This window comes from Rhopalosiphum padi, chromosome 2 (assembly GCF_020882245.1).
Source record: "Rhopalosiphum padi isolate XX-2018 chromosome 2, ASM2088224v1, whole genome shotgun sequence".
In the NCBI taxonomy this organism is placed as follows: domain Eukaryota; kingdom Metazoa; phylum Arthropoda; class Insecta; order Hemiptera; family Aphididae; genus Rhopalosiphum; species Rhopalosiphum padi.
Window position 1 is genome coordinate 64,735,216 of NC_083598.1, and position 19,283 is coordinate 64,754,498.

A 19,283-nucleotide genomic window follows, 5' to 3' on the forward strand; every position below is an offset into this window, starting at 1 on the left:
CTACGCTATAGAACTACGCTATTGTAGTAATACACGATTATTGAAAGATCAATATAAAATTGTATATATCACTATTAATCGTAGGTACTTTATTAAAAATGAGTACACTTATACACTGATACAATACGACTGATATTTTAAATATTTGACCCTATTTTAATTTTCTTTTAAATCTAACAAAAAATTTAAAATTACTTCGTTAAGATTTAAATAGATTTTATTTTGTATATTATTATATAATTGAATTTCGTTTTAAAGGGTGTAAACTACTAAATGATCGAATAATATTTGTTTGATAAAATAACATTATGTAAATGTTGGTGAGTAAAGTACACTCTTGTATTATATTTAATAATACCGCCTATTTTTCAATATTTTGTTCCTGAATGCTTTTTTATTCTATACTTATTATAATAATCAAAAAATCAGCAAATGTCCGGTTAGTTCATTGTAAAATACGATCCACATCTGTTCTATAAATTTTGAATCTATTGTTCCATTTCGCCCGTTTCCGGAAGTCCCATACGGCTATACGCCTATACCCAATAATTTTATAGTTTAAAGCAATTGTTTTTTTCTGGCTTTTAAAATGTCCTGTTTTTTTTTTCTAAACGAAGTATATTATAAACGTTTAATTTTATTTTGTTCAATGAACTGTATAAGTGCTTCTACAGGTAGGTATATATTTGATTTTTCGATGGTCTTTGATAGTGTCTTGATAAACATCGTATCTATTTTCTAAGATATTTAAATTATTATTGTAATATAAATTCGTATAATATATATGTATACTATGTCGCATGTTCGCATCCACTTGATGAAATTGTCCATTTCATGAACTGCATAACTTTTCATGAAATGGTTACTACAATTTCATATCGTATAATTGTATTCATCAAACAGCCATCTACTTGGTGAAACACAATTTAATATACAATTATATAATTATAATATTATACTGACCGCCATTGGTATAAATCATATGATTCACAATATTTATATTATTATCATCAATATTATAATATTATAATACTATCAATATTGTGATGTATGGTTTATGTATTATTGCAGCCAATGGAAATATAATATAATATTTTGTTTTACCAAGTGGATGGTCATTTGATGAAAAAAATTATACGATATGAAATTTTAGTATCCATTTTGTGAAAAGATATCCACTTGGTGAAATTTTTGATTATTTCACTAAGTGTAAAAAAACGGTTTCTGTTTCATGAACTGATAATTTCATCAAGTGGATGCGACATATATATATATATATATATATATATATAAAATATTCAATTATAAATTGTTAAGTACCTATATAATATGACGTGTAATAAGTAATGAATAATGGCTAATCAACGATTTAAAACTGTTTGAAATATTATATTATATAATGTAAGGTATAAACACAACCTATTCTATCATAAAGTATTTTCTCCCGTTTAACCATAATGTATTTCGATAATTTCAATATTTATTCACAAGACCATTAATGTTTAGTTTTCTTTTTTGCTGATTTTTGTGTAGAGTAGGTTTAACAGAAGACTTTAAAGAGTTTATAGTGGCATTTAATCTATTTGTGGTTACGTATTTAATTTTTTCACGATGACATCAATTTTAATATTTGTATTATTTAATGATAATAATGATTTTAGTAAAACATTTTTATTTATATAAATCTATACATTTTTCATTTGAATAATCGTATGAACGTTTAAAAACGTTATTTTTATAATAAAATCAATATTGCTACCAGTAAAGTTTTTTACTTCAAAATAGTCTTAACATTTAAAAACAATAAAATATTTTAAATTGCATAAAGTGTTTTCAAATTACATTAAAAATACAATAAACAATATTATGATATCACAAAAAATCAATGTTGATCAATTTAAAATATATTGAAAAAATATATAATAATATATATGAATTATATAAATATGATATATAATATCATATATTTATATTATTTTATAGAAAAAATCAACGTAGATTTATTAGATTCTCTGGTGGTTGATGGTAATATAACATAATACATGTATGTCTGTGTTTTATAAAAAAAATGAATTAAAAGACTATGCTAAATGCTAATTAATCCGTGTATATTATAATATATTATAATATATTGTTATCTGTACTCTATAAACTGAAAAATGTTATGTTCGATTTTAATGTCGGTGTGAACTTAATAAGTAGATATTTATTTAAATAGCGTAAATAGATACTTATAAATGTCTCCTTGATGTAGTCTTTTATACAATTTTACAAGCATATCGATTCATTTTTCTTGTTTGTAGGTATAATAATAGATAATGATAATAAATATAGGTAGGTACATATACATATATAATATTATTATATTTTATATTGTGAATATTGCTTAAAATGAAACGGGAACTAATTTGGCTCACGGGGAATGAAAGTAGATGCGATGTGGGAACCGATTCGACCAGTGTCTACCACATTGTCTCGGAAACCATTTCGGTGTTAGCCAAATTATTATGTTTAATGTATTTAATAAAACAATTTTTATGTTATTCACCATTCAAAAGATAGGTTAAGTGAACGCGTCAATGGAGATTAATCGTTCAAACACAAATTTTAATATATTTTATTATAATTATTGTAATATATTTTTTTCTCGTGGAAGATCTATAAGTGCATTAATACTTGTAGTGGGTCGTTGAACAAAATTCACTTCGAGCGAGTAGTTCACAAACGTAGTTTATGGTTTGGCGATTACGGTGTAATGTTGACAGCACTAAATCATAGCCCAGAGGTCTTATAACGGTTCAGGTGCTGAGATTTTTGTTTTAGTATAATTTCATCTGCACATTTTAAAATAATTATCGCGTCCTCCAGACACCATTTACGTTTCATTATAATGTATACAATATTTTTTCACAAGTTAAAAAACAAAACAGGTAAATATATATTTTTATTCATTAGTTTGGTGATATTATGTATCTGATTAAAATAGTGAGTGGGATTAAAATGCTCAATACAATTCTACTTTACATACGTAGGTCCATAAAAATATTGATTTCCATAAATTAATATTTAAATTAATTATTATTATTTTACAATTAAAAGCTTAGATATTTATTCCGTCTGAAAACGTATAGTTATCTATTTGAGAAATCCGAATTTCACTGCATATTAATTAACAGTAAACAAGTAGGATTATTTTTAATAGTTTGTTGAATTGTTCTGTACGGGATATTGCTAACACGCGAATTGTATTATTTTTTTTACATTTAAAAAATAAATCGTGAATTGTTGGTCGGTTATTACATAGTTCGTGTTCAACATTCGACGATAAAACGTTTATTCTGGTCGTTTCATTTAACCACGACTGTTGTAGGTTGTCAGTCGAACGTGATTATTATGATTATGAATATTAAATTTACTAATTTATACCACCTGAAAATAATATATTAAACCCATCATAAATAGCTCTGTTCGGGTTTGATTAATGCCATTGTGTCTGTATAAAAATCATTAACGAGTCTCTATAGTTAGGTATCGGACCCATCCGTGGCCCGTGAACACACACTTATGAATCAAATGAAAAATGACAAAATATATTATATTTGAACATTTAATGAACATAGTGACCCGGGGCCGACGGAATGAATTGTTATGGTTGCGGTTGAATGCTCCGACCAATGGCGAAGGGCAATCGCGGCGGCGCGAGGTGTCATATTAGAATTATATTTTGGATATCGATACAGGTGATGCATTGCGTATAGTTACACGAGCACACGATGCTGATTAGTAGATTCACGTGGGCGAAGTAAATGAGTTCGTTATCTCACATTCTTAAATGTATTATATTATAAACGAAATTATCATCATGTCCGTTCATTATTTTCGTTTGGAAAATAAATATGCGTCTTCTGCGCGTTCGAATGGATGTCGTGTCCGTTCGTTTTCACGTCCAATCTGTAGAAATATTTATCAAATTCTCTAACATTGTTGTACGGTTTCTTAATAAATAAAAAAACAACTCAAATTTACATATTGTAACTTATAACTATGTTGTTAAGGTTTGGTTTATGTATATGTTTAAAATATGGTTCGGCGTACAACAAAGGCGTGTTTGACATTAAAACAACAGGTTTTAATATTATTTAATTAAATCATTAAACACGTTCTCCGGTGATACTATCACGAGCTATTGAATTACTTGGGGGCCAGAAATGTTTTTCGTTTTAGTATAGTTTGCAAATTCTCCATAGGTAGTAAAAAAATTTAAAAAAAAAGAAGTGCCTATACCTACCCATATAAACACGCATATTGTATAATTATAGTGATAATAAAATCGATAAAATCGGTTTGGGCATTGCATTTTGCATTTATTGTACGTAATTAATTCAAGACACACTATAAGACGCATTGAACGATTCGAAAACCTTAAGTTTTTATGTGTTAAATTTAGTATATTTTAATATGGTATAGATACGAGTGTACCTATATATGATCGACCCATTTGTGCAATGACCTCCACCCCCTTCATACACATACGTATATACGAATTTGATTTAAAATAATATGTGATCGATAATCAATATGGTTATTATTGCGCAACGTAGACTTTGGGGCCGAGGCGTGCCACATCGTCCTGACATCGTATGTTATTTGTCCCGATTATAAATCTACTATTTATTATATATGTATATATATTTATTACAAATATATACATATGCATAGAAGGTATCTATATAAATAATTTTTTTTTTTTATTAGCCGAAACGTTTTGAGAAATGACGATAAAAAAAAGGACGTTGGGATCATTGATTAGTTTCATTAATCAAAGTAAAACCGAATATTGTCCGGAGATAACCATCGGCTCCCGCGGTGCCCGTCCATCGGGTTTATTAATTCCTCGGGTATACGCGATCCGTCCGTGGGGGGTTCCGCGGGACCACCACAATCAGTCAAAACTTTATTTTTTTTTTCTTCTCATTTCGGCCACCTCCTTGTTAAACACTCATTTACATTATTATTTAACTTATATGTCGATCTCTTCTCGGACACCACCGGATTAATATAAATATATAATACAACTCGCGTGTCCAAATACAATACTCTGAACGGCGTGCGATGTACGTATATTTGCGTCTGTATACACTTATATACGAGTGCAGTGTGTATGGTATTTTGTAATGCGTGTACCGGATCACTATACATACTATTAGGACTGATTGAAAGCACGGCACATGTACCTATAGCAGTCCTTGGGAATACCCGGGAATGTGTGAGCGTGTAATTTTACATTTCTACTGCAATCGTTCTTAGTCGACGATAATAAGAGACCTTGTAAATTAAGGATGTTATCCTTACCGCGATTAAGGGTAGGTTTTATGTCGATTGTACGAACGCCATTTAAATTATATTTCCGTTGTCCGACAATAAACACAGATCTCGCCGGACAGGTTACGCGGTAGTAAATACATATAAAAGAAAAATATTAACTTTTCTTTGTACACAGAGATTAGGACGATAAAATATATATATATATATTTTTAACATAATTCTTTATTTAGCAATCTGGTACAAATTTGAACAATAATCTTAATTGATACATAAATAAATAGTACAGGAATAAAGGAAAATATAATATTTAAATAATATACATTTATAAACGAAATAAAATCGACCGTTTAGTCGTATATTTTGCGTAAAGAATATCGCAGTGTCCTGGATAGGAGAGGAATTAATATTTTCCGACACCGTTATTGTGTGCATAATACTTCAAGGGGCCGATATGTTCGAAAGTAGTTGCCAAAGCGCAGTTCGGTTTTATCCGATGGCCGACAGGGAACGTTTTCTTTTTTTGCATCAACAAATTTATATGACGACACGACGCAATTTTCTATCGAATGCATCCAATTGTTAGGTTACATTTTTCAAGTGATAGCACTCTCATAAATTACACCGCGGTCGCGCCCGCGCACTCTCCCGCCGTCGATATTTGCACCGTGTCGCGCCAGCGCGTCGTTTCGTTTTAAATATCTCATTAGCATTTAGCATTTTTTTTCTCTCTCCGTATAATACACGCGATATTTTTCTCCGAGAAATAGTTATTGATCCTTTTTTACTTTACGTGCATTTAGGACAACCCGTGTGTACGACGAGCATTATTGTCAACGCGGAGGCATTAGTATCATATTATATTTTATTGTGCGGCGTACCTTTATATTACGCGTTTAATTTTGATTTATTTTTAAAAACCTTCACATGCAAAAATAACATGATAATAACTTAAATATTGTAGTGCATAATAAATTATTGTCAATCGAATCATTTACGCGTACGTCAATCAAACTACGCCGCCGAATTTATTATCGAATTAATTTTGTACTATATTATTACCAATACGCGTACTTTTTTCGGGAGAAAAAAAAAACTCATAGCATAATGATTGCTGTTATATACAGAGTGAATTAGGAATATGTGATGATTTGATGTGGAAATCGCATTTGAACGTGTAAGATCACCGCAACACAGCGCCCTATAGTAGTACATTATATTATCGGATTTTAATGTCCAAAAATCTCTTGGAGGAAATCGTGTGGTACACGCTTCACGTGTGGCCAAATTTAAATATCGACTTGTTTATATAAACGTTTTTATTGTTATTTTTGTGTAACATTGACAAACAAACTTCACTTATGTATGCTGGCACGTGTTGTCGAAAATGAAGTACAATAAAAGGTCAATTTAATGTGTGTTTGTATGTAAATGCGTGCGCGGGCGCCCGTGTATGTATTAAATCAATCGACTTAAATATAATTTTATAGTCTCCGTTTGTTTGCGTTCGTGTACGGTTACTTCTCGTGTATAAAACAGTATTTTATTCGAATTATTGTTTATAATCTACGCATCATAACGGGTATTTACTATAAAACGGTAAACTCATAATATGGGTACCTAACTATAACTACCACAACGCGACTATATTAGATAAAGTAAAGACGTATATTTCGTCGAAAGCTAATAATATAGAAATTACAATTTGTTTTATAGAGTAAATACTAAATTTTACTAAATGCTTATTGTTAGTATTAATTTTTATGTTTATGATTCGAATTTACTGAATTTTAATATATTTTAATAATTTTAATAATCATGTATAATAGTGAATAAAAATAACTAAACACTGGGTAATTTACTATATGTACCTACTGCGTATAATAATTATATTTCTACTTAAGTTATACTTATTGGAATAATTCAAAATTTACAATATTATATATATATATATATAAATTATTTTTATGAAAAAAAGTATATATAAGTAGAATTAAATTTGTACATGCGATATAATATGAAACTAAAAACAAGTTTACATGTAGGCTGGTATTAACAATAAAAAAAATAATATATTTTAGAATATTTTTAAAATTATATTTTAGGTTTTGAATGTAATAACAATTATTAAATGCGTGAAAAAAGTTTAAAAAAATTACATATTAAGTAAAAATATAAAACTAAATTAAATGTTTATCGTACTTCAAAGTGGAAATTAGAATTATTTGTTTAATGTTTTCATAAATGCGTAAAATCCATAAAAATGCTCTAATAATATAAAACACACCTAATTTTCATAAAATCAATTTTGGTTTGCTGAAGCAGTGGCGGTCAAACGGGAAGGGGATGAAGGGGGATATATCCTCCCATGACTTTTTTCTTTAATATTTATAACAATTAAATTTATGTTTATTGTACCTACTATAATGATAATGAATTAAATTTTGTCTTATTTATTTCTCAAAACAACGCCTATTAGCGCCTATTATTATTATCTTGATTCTTAGACTCATTCTAAGAACAAATTTGTTGATTGTTATTATTATTAATATTTAGTTGCTTATTTAAAATATACTGCAATTACCCCGCTCGATGATCGTGAATATTCAATAACAATTAACAACATACTTCTCATTTGTTATAAATAATGTACTAATTCACGTTAATTTAAAAAAAATGATAATATTTGGCATAAGTGCATAACCATAAATTATATTTTAATGATTAAGTAGTGCATATAAAAAATCATCCACATTCCCTCCATGACAAGATCACTTGACCGCCACTGCGCTGAAATAACAAATTTATAATTTTAAGTCTATTAAAAAAGCTATAAAAAAGTAATTTTTAATGGACGAGTGGAAACATATTGTTGTAGTTTTATCATTTCAATATTCAAATCCTAAAATTACACGATTTTTGACAAAAGCTGTACATTTTTTTATAGAATATTTTTGTTGTTAAAAAAATTGTATAAAAAGTAAAAATAAATACCTATAGTTTATAATATTATTTAATATATTTTATAAAATATTTACAATAATTTTAGATTATACGATAATTTAATATCGTTTTGAATATCGTAAATTTGTAAAAGAATTTTGAAATAAATGCAATTGTTATTAATTAAAGTATTAATTAATATATTGTATATCAGTTTTACGTTATATTAAGGAAATTATCTACTTCGATAAAAGTATACTAAACATTTTTTTCCAATCATTATGTTGAATAATTTGTTAAAAAAGGATTTTAAAATTATCGAAAGACGTATGAATAATAAAAATACCTAATATGGAAGCATATTTATAGATTTATGTATTATATTATATTGTATATACCTACTTGTTCGTTTCGCCCATTCCGGTATTAACGATTTGCGTTTACATTTGAATGGAAATATATATTTTCGTCTCTAAAGAGAATTTAATTTAGATAAAAAGCATTTCTATCAAATATTTGGCTAATATATATTTGGTATATTCAATACAAATTCACATTAAAAGTTATGAACAGATAATATTATAATGTATACCTATGCCATATATATTTTGTTTTTTACAACATTTATAGTAATTTTATTTACATATTTAGCGTAGGATGTTAACGTCGGTCTAGATATAAAATACAAAAATATTTATAATACATTTATTTATTTAACTTCATGGTTTCCGACAAGTATAAAAACCTTTACAAATTCAATAGGTGTTAAATACAATTAGGCACGCACTCCAATTTATTGGAATTTTCACGCATTAAATAAAATAAATTTTATAAATCATATAGTCTGTGCTCGTATGGCTTTATTTATACAAGAAACATAATGAGTTTTACTGTTATAGCAGTGGTTACTCTGCAATAATATGCATACACGTAGGTATATACTTTATATGTTATGTACAAAAGATGAAAAGACCAATTTCGAATACGTAAGTAGTTATTATCGACAGCGCGCGTTTCGCTCATTATGCACAAAAAATTAAATAAAACTAGCAGATGAATAGGACACATGAAGTTTGGACATCATTTCGAAGAATGACATTTTTCTTTATCTACTTTGATTTGCGATCATTATTGGGTCAACCGTTTCCACCAAATTATATAGTTTACCAATTTGGTGTCGGACAGCTACTTAAATACATGTTTTGTTTAGTCGGTGAATTGAATATTCGAAATATTTTTAAATTGGACTCAAAAACTAATGGCATTCATATAGTTGAAGAAAAAATTGTATTATTATTACTATCGTCACCGTTATTTTATACTTATACTATACAAGACTGCAGTGTATAATTTTTGAATTTTAAAAATATTTCTTTTCTATTTCAAATATCATTTTTAACCGATGTGTTTGATTTAAGAGTAAAAAAAAAAAATAAAAATAAAAATAAAAACTATTCCGAGCGTCGCAGCACACACGATTATAGAATACCTACGTCGTTTTGTTGTTGGTGAATAGTAGACGAGATCAGACAATTTAGTCGTCGTTGTTGTGCTTGCGTTAGTGTTCGATAACTGAACGATGATTAATTACCCCGTGTTCAAATGATGTCACGGAAAATATTTACGGTTGTTTTTATTTGAATTTCATCAATCCACGATGACATATTTAACGGACAATCGTTATAAGGTATGTGTGGTTTTTATTTGGCAATCACTTATCCAAACACAGGCCTCGTACAGTTTATCAATGGAAACCGGACAGGGGAACGGCCTAACCAGTCTACTAATTTGACAGTTACAATACGAATAACTTTCCTGTTGGTCCCGGTTATTCACAACCAAGACGTAAATGCGTTTTATTTAGATTGTATATAAATATATATACATATATAATATTGTAATTATTTGTATCTATTTATGTAAATACTTAATACGTATTATTAATATTGTCACACCTAAATATGTTGTATACGATGGCATATTTGGAAACGATAAACGTCGAATGGATGGAAGTTAAACATTAAACAACAATGATAATCTCAAACTATACCCAAACACGTTGCACGAGAATCAGAGTTTTAAAATATATATATTTTTTTAAATATAATAGACAAAATTCAAATAAATACCATACAAACTATTATATTAGTAATACCTACCGTTATTTTATACGACGTGTACAATATACATTATATACATACATACATGTTTGTCATTTGGATCTATGAAGAGTTACACATATTTACGACGATAAGTGAAATTATTTTACATTGAGAAATTTAAGTGTATATACTCGTACGAAGGTCTCACTGTGTTATGTATTTATTTCGGTCGTAAACATGTACTTATGACGGCATTGATATGAAAGGCTAGTTTTTTATAAAATTAAGAATATAATTAAAAAAAATTATAAATGCAACTCTTTAAGTACCTACTTAATACTTACAGAACAGGTTTTTATAAATGCTAAAATAGTCAAGATGAAAATAAAAACAAGTTAATAACCAATAATCTAAAAAAGGACTGAGTATTTATATTTTATAATTAAATTGAACTATGTTGGTACAGTGTACAGGGTAGTAATTATTGTTTTATAGCTTTTTTTTACGTTGGGTTTTTTTTTAAATATGTTTCCATATTTGAAAGCCATTAAGTTTTTCTACTATAAAAGGCATTGTATTGAAGATAGACTCGTCTTATTATTTTTCAGTCGTTAAATTTGTTGCTTTAATGAAAATTATTATTACTATTATGATTTTATGTATCCCACTCTGGACTATAAGTGGTCTATGTTGAGTAGAACACAACTATATTACAGCTAAATTTATAACGAGTATATTAATTACTTAATATAGTTTTAGCAATGTCAATACAAATTACCATAGTTTTTAAGTGAAAAGTAGTTTTGAACAATTCAAACTCGTTTTTATTTTAGTCATACCAAATTCCAAATATTTTATGGAATGGAGATCGTTGAATATGACCTCAGAAGAACCTGTACGATAGGGTCCCAGACTCATATTATTAATTAATAATTAATATCTAACATGTCCTAATATATAATAATCTGAAATATATTTTACCAAGAAATATTAAAGTTGGTCATATCAGATATATTTTTATTATTGGTACTTATCGTAAATAAGTATTTAATGTATTTAATAATAATTACTTCTGTTAATTATAACTAAAATACTTTTTTTTGTAGAGGTCACATTTATTTTTGAAAGTATAATAATCTGCACAATAAATCTGAGTTAGGGATAAAATATAATAGTTAATAAAAATTGATATAAAATAAATATTTATCGATTATATATTATGCAAGTATATGTGTATGTATTTCGAGTATTTCAAAAATGTAATGACTATTGATTATCATATAATTTTTACGTACTAAATATAAATATTATTTGCAGAATACTATCTAAAATTTTAAATTAATCTCAAAGTTTCTTAGTTTTTAGATTACATTAAATTATTGAAACAGAAATATTATTATAATTAAGTTAAAGTATTTTGCTAACGTAATGTCATCTTAACATATTTTTAACAGGAGTGGAACCGGTTTAATTATATAAATTAGTAATTGAATGGTTTACAACTATAAAATATACTTAAATATAATATGAAACTACTTCATTACTATTTATACGAATGCATATTATTTATTAGTTATTTGTTATAATTTCCTATTGATATATTAGTAGATTCAGTTCACATTAATTATAGACAATCATCGAATGTCAATCAATATAATAACTGAATATGTGAAAAAAAAATATAGTTTCTGTGTTATAAATTTTAAATTTTAATAAACAGGATTTACATTCCATTGGTTATTTGCGCACATATTACTATGCAGTAAAAAATCACGTTTTTCTGTCACAAGTCAACTTTTAATGTACGCAATTAAATTATATATAGTGTTCTTTGCGTGCATATAAATGCCGTTTTGGCTAGATTATTTTTCTAATAAAAGTCAGATATTATTTAAAAACAATATGAAAACGATATGAAAAACAATTATAACCCGTATTATATATTATCAAAAGAATTAAATTTATTATATTATGTTTCCGAAATAGTATAATATTAATAAATTATGTGTATATAGCTTTACACTATACGTCTATGCTATAAAACCTATAATATTGTACTGGGTATAATATGATGGAATAATATTCGTATGTGCACAAATGGAATTTTAACTAGTATAACTATGTAATAATATTATACATTTTACTTCTGAGAAAAAATGTATACTTTTTGGTTTACGTTATATGCAAAAAAAAATAGTTGAAATGATTGTTCTCTTGCGGATTATCGAGGTCCAGGGTCTGGATTCTGGAATCGTATAAAACTCGAATAGATAACGCCTGCACACAATATATTATTATTATAATACATGCGTGATCACACTGGACTGGCATTTAGGATTTCGTTTAAAATTTATTGAGTAGTAGTGGTGTAATTGACATAACAAATTATAGTAACGGCATGCCGTGCGACGGAAAATGAAAACTTAAAGTTTTATCAAAATCTCTGCGCGGAGTAGAGTATTATTGTATTGTAAGGACGATAAATATTATATACGTTCTGCGGTCGCGCGGACGTCGCCGTACGCGATGTATAATAATATATAATATAATATACATTTTGCGACTGTTAAACGAGCGTATAGTTTTACTAGATAATATATACTCGTATATATATATATATATTTATACGTACATGAGATAATAATATTATGGCGGGTACGGTAAATGACGCATTACACCGTCTGCGGATGGGTCGCCGTTGAATAAAACCGTCATAAAAAAAAGTAAAAAACAACGACGTCGTCAACGACAACGACGACAACAAGAGCAAAGTTCGTTGCATTGTAGATTTATGAAAACGTCCGGCGGTAATACGTCGGTTGCGTTAAAATATACGTATATATATATGTACCTCCGTACACGATTATGTCGTTTATAGTCCTCCTCTGCCACGTCCAACCAACCGGAATGCAACGGTCACTATATGATGACGATAATAATAATAATAATAATAATAATATTAATAATGCTACGATGATACTATTGCGGCAGTATCGCAGTACGCGAAAACGGAGAAAAATACTATATTTTCCCGTTTGCACGGCGAGATATTTTCGTCTTTAGCCTTCGAAACAGCGGTTGCGTGTGTTTGAGACATTTAAAAGAAAAATAAAAAAAACAAAAAAATGAACCCTCTTAACATCAATAACAATAAAATAACGAAACTTGGTTTTTTTCCCCTTTCCACTTCCAAACCCACAAACACCTCTTTGTCTTTCTCGCTCATTCTTCTGTTTGTTACTTCTACTTAGTTTCTCCGTCTATCTCTCTCTCACTCTCTCTCTCTCTCACACACACACACACTTACACAATGATAATAACTTCGGTGCCGAATTCCGCCCATGTAATTGCGACCGCCTTTGTCTCCTTTTCAGCCGAATTCTAATGAATTTCCAACGCCGCCGCAGTCACGATATCGGAGACTTGTACAGGCATAATATGTCATTGAATCGAGTTTTTATTGCGACCGACGTTCGTAGACACGTCATTATTGTACGGCCTTTGAAAAAATTTTTTTTAACGCGCTCATTCATCGATTTGTTTGAAAACGCAAAAATTAATATTCTTATTGCGCTCCAGAGTCGACTGCTTTAATATGTTTTATTTGACTACATTTTGTATTTAATCCAAATCACTTTATTTGAAACACTGTGTTTTTTTGGAAATGTATAGATATACAACGTTATTATAACCTAATATCGTATTTTTTAGTATTCTATATTTATTATCCTATTGTTTTCATTCCTGTATATTATTTATTTTGTCAACTGCATGTTAAATATTTAAATTTTAGTAAAATTATGGATCAAGCTTTTCGTTTTATTTATATCTAATTTTTTATTTTATATTATACGAAATAGGATATAAATATTTCCAATTTAATTTAGACTAAGTAAATTTAAAAATAATTTACAATACATTTATTAAGGTTGCACAAAAAAATATGGAGATACAAATATTACATAAATTGTATATAATGTTTACAGGTGGATTTTGTTTGGTTGAATTACCTAAATTTTTAAAAAATAAAAATACTTTGGGTAATGGCAGCGAGGTGAGACTAAGGTTCTCGGGTTAAAATCAAAATATTCTATTTTTTTATCATATAAATTTAGGTTTATTTATCCATACTCATATTATTTGTTATTTATTATATATATGACATGAAACTGTTTTTCTTACCACGTCAAGTTATATTAAATAATATTACATTCATTGCATTTAAGAGGTAAAGTATATCTAATGCCGCTACTCAACATGCATCCGTGAATTTGTAATCGTATGTATTTTATTATGTTTACTATTTTAGTACCAAAAATGACTCTGCAAGTTTATAAACCTATAGTTTTTTTAATGTTTTCTGATTCGTTATATATGCAGTCCAGCGACCACAGTCCAGATAGTAGGCTGGCAATAACCTATCATACTGCCGATGGCTAGGAGAGACTGGACAGAGCTTGCAGATAAGACCATATCGGAGGAACTAATAACCAATACGACCAAGTTCAACTTCATAGCTATCAAGCGAATAATTTCCGGAACATATAATATATCTTTAGGGCTTTTACTAACAAAAACAACCGCGAGGCCCAAAATAAGTCGAAGAAACGAAATCTCCGCTAGTTGATTTAGTATCGTTTCAGCGGCACTTAAAATTATAATTACGATGGAGGAAAATGCGTATGGAAAAAAAAATATAAAATCATGAGCCATAGACGCACTATTTTCTCATTCTTTTCGACCGAGAAACGGTGATTTATTGCTGTATATACACATACGACCGGCCATTAAAATATCAAATCTCGACGTATCCAGAGCTCGGCATCTACCTGAGCGTCACGTCATGATTCATTAGCCAATTATAATAATATTATTATTATACATGTACCGGTATATCTCCCGGTAAAACGTCAATCTCGCGCCTTACAATATTAATATTTTTAAACGCTCAGTAAAACTATTATTATTAATATTTTTTTATATATACACAATATATATATATACGTATAATATATCAAGAAAAATTCCTATATGATAGAATTTCCGAGTTGCAGAATATCAATAAATATTATTATAGATAAAAAAAAAGGTACACAACAGGATTAAACAACATCGGTAAATATTATGGTGTCGTATAATGTTCGGATATTTATTACATTTTTTTGGGGTGTTTCTTTCGGATCGCTCAGAAAGCGCTGTTATGAGGCATAGACCATACTGGGTACCCATTATTTCATCGGAGAACGAAACAATTTAAGTAATCGTTGACTTAATTATTTATTATTTCATACGATTAGTTTTAGTAAAACATGTAATATAATATGCGTATAATGCATTAAAGTATATTAAATATATACGTTTAGTCTGCAGGGTAATAGAATTATATTTTTAGAGTGAAACACACAAAGAAATAACGCATTGATTTCTTTAAGATTTATTTCATTGCGTTATAGTAAACGCCTCGTGGCGAACTCTAATTATTAGCGCGAAATGTTTTAATATCGTAAAAGTGCCCATAAAAACAAATTGGATTCGGCCGACCGGTATTGACATAGTCGGATACGTACAAGTCGGATACACTACACACGTTCCATATGGATATGTTGATATCATAATAGTATAGTAATAATAATAATAATAATAATATTAATAATAACGGTTTGACTACTTTAATTGAATTTTGGTATTCAAAATAAATAAAAATTTCCCACGATAATGGGTAGTGCATACAACAGTATTTAATATCGAAATAATACCATAATATTTTGAAATTCTCAATACTGTATTTTTTATACGATACGGAATGTAATAAAAACAAGATAAATATGAACAAATTTATCGTCGTATTGAAAGTAGTATTCATACAACATATGGGCATATCGAGTTTATATCGATATAAGTAACATCAATACATTAAAGTGAAAATCGTGCACAGATATATTATTATTATGTATTATAATAACACACAACACTAACTCACGTGTAAAACCAACACCTTATAACATATCGTATAGTCGTATAAGGAGCTTGAGAAATTGCATATAAAACCATTAATGTTTGTATGCATTAAGAAAATGATCTAAGCCATAGGAGTAATACTTAATACCCTTTATTGTGCGCGTATATTAAGAGGGTGGAAAGCGTAGCGAATTTCGCAATATGGGCGTTGGTGTTTTTAAAAATAAATTATGGACTTGGGTATATTTTAACGCCATAAAACAAAAATTTAATTAAAAAAGACATTGCCTAGTGCCAAGCATAGGATTTCGGTTTAATATATGGTTTGTGAAATAAATTATGATGGTTTGAAAACTGGTAGTTTCACATTTTGTGTCTTCTTTTAGTAAGTAATTTAACAACATATTTACATAATTTTGTTTATTGCTTTGTGATGTATTTCACGTACAATCATATGACATTTTTGAAAATTGTACATTGTAGGTCTTGTGACACGCATAGAATAAGGCAATAAGCCATTCTACAAATCAAAATATTTTTAATTTACATTGATTTTTTATACACATTTAAAAGCTGCAAGCAGTCCAAGATTCGCAGCTGTTCGTTTTTCTGAATATATTAAATAGAATATATTATTTTTATTACTTTTTACAAAGTAAAATGTTAAATCATTATTGAATTGTTTATTTCATTGAGTTAAAATTTATTTTATTTGGTACAATTAATGAAAATGTTTGTTTGGTTTTGCTTCAAGGTTCATTGAGAATATTACTGTTTTTATTAATGATATATTCCTGTCTTGGAATGATCCTAACCGGTTCTGTATACAAATCATATTGAAAAGGGTGAGGGCGAGAAATCATATTCTCGGCTCATAATCAGGTAATATCTTTTCTATTTAACTTCTTTAATCGTTACCTCCAAACGGTTTGATTGAATTAGGTATTTCTATGGATAAAAAGAAGATGGTTGGCAGTTAATCTAATCTCAACTGAATAATAAATTATTCAAGTGTATAATATAAAATGGAAAAATGCAATAACTGAAGTCTGTAAATAGTATATTAAATTAGGTACATTTAAAACGTTCTAAAGATTTATAAGAATTCAGTTTCATTGGTAAAAACTACGTGTGTGGGTTATAATTATTCGTTTTTAAATTATACGTGTAATATTTTTAGCTTTTACAGCTGTAATGTTTTTTTTTTTGTCCACAATAGTGTTTTCAGTTTATTTTTTTGTGCGTGAAGTTTATAACTCAAGCCGAGTTGCATAACCGATCTTTAAAACGTTGAATGACCCATTAGAGCACTAATGGTCCGTTAAAAACCACATGCTGTTCAACGATTTACACTTATTCGGTGTTACTGGGATTATCATGCCACTTTAAAAATGTTTCATAAAATCATACATTCATTAAAAATAATTCACATTTGATAACTGAACTCTAAAGAGTTTTGTATCAAATGATGATTATATAATATTTTATTTATTACAATTTCAACAATTTTAAAAATGTCTTACAAACATTTACCTCCTATAATCAAATTTTCCAATCGCAATATGTCAGTATTGTATACATTACACTACGCGACCACAGCAGTCGCTTAGTACATATTTTAATCGCGTAATTCACAAAGGTACATAATATTACATATTTACAATTATTTTATTTAAATTATATTCACTGTAGGCTGACGTCCAATATCAATTTTATAGAATTGTATAAAAAATAATAATATTATTACAAGATTATGTATGTGAATATTACCATCACAATTATTACAAAGATAAATCATATTATTTGTTTCAGTGGCATACTTAGAAATTCTTAAGAGGGGAGGGTTTGGTTTATCTGATCTTCACATAGTATGTGCAAATATATAGCTTGAATATATACTAACATATTTTTTCTTGAAAAAACTAGTTGTTATGTATGTAATAAAATCTAATTTATTTTGGTTTTAGGTAATACTTGAATACTATAATATTAAAATAGATAATGATTGATTAAATTATAAAGCATTTTTAATTTTGATTATTTTATAGATTTTTTTTTTGTATTACTAAAACATTTGTCCTATGGTATTAATTTTGCAAATTAAGTCTTGAAAATAATTTGTTCAACAAGCATAATATGTCGTTGAACTGCGTAAGACGTAACACATCTAATACACATATAATATTTATAAACATAAAATCTTCAATATTTTTAAATACAATTTCATTTATGACAGGGATTTTACACGCTTCATCGCATAAAACTGTGTAAAATAAAATACATTTTGGTGATTTACCGTATATGGCCTAAACCACGATGATCCGATGGTGTTTAACGATTTATGGATGAGTCTCAACAGTCTTTAAACAGACGCCGACCAACCAAGGTTAAAGCCTCCGGGAGTTCGTAAAAAACCGAAGAAAAGAAATAGCGAGGCCAGGAAGTATATTATATACGGACACCAATAATTATAACAAAATAATAAATAAATAATAAAAGGACCCGAGATTTTTGCAATAAAAGAACACCGCGCGCGTAAAACGTATTAATATATATATATATACACAGTGTGGTATGGCCCGGTTTCGGTTGTATATATGTTATATATAGGTATATGTATAATATTTACCGCGTGTGGGGTAATCAAGATATAGGTATATTACGTTTTACTCGTGTATAATATTATGGATAGTGCGTTGACCGACCGGTGTATACATGCGGTGGTTGGGGTTGAGGGTGCAGGTGGTGGTGTGCCAGAGAAAGGGATGTTTAAAAAGAAATTAAAGTGACTCGGCGGCGGCGAGGTTCTAATTTCGATCGGGGCGCCAGCTAAGTAACGCTGAACCTATAATCATAATATATTAATTCGGCCCCCGTAGGAAATGTATATTATATTGTACACACCAGTGCGCCGCGCCGGGGAAATACACTTGAGGCGGCGGCGTCGGTGGCGGCAGG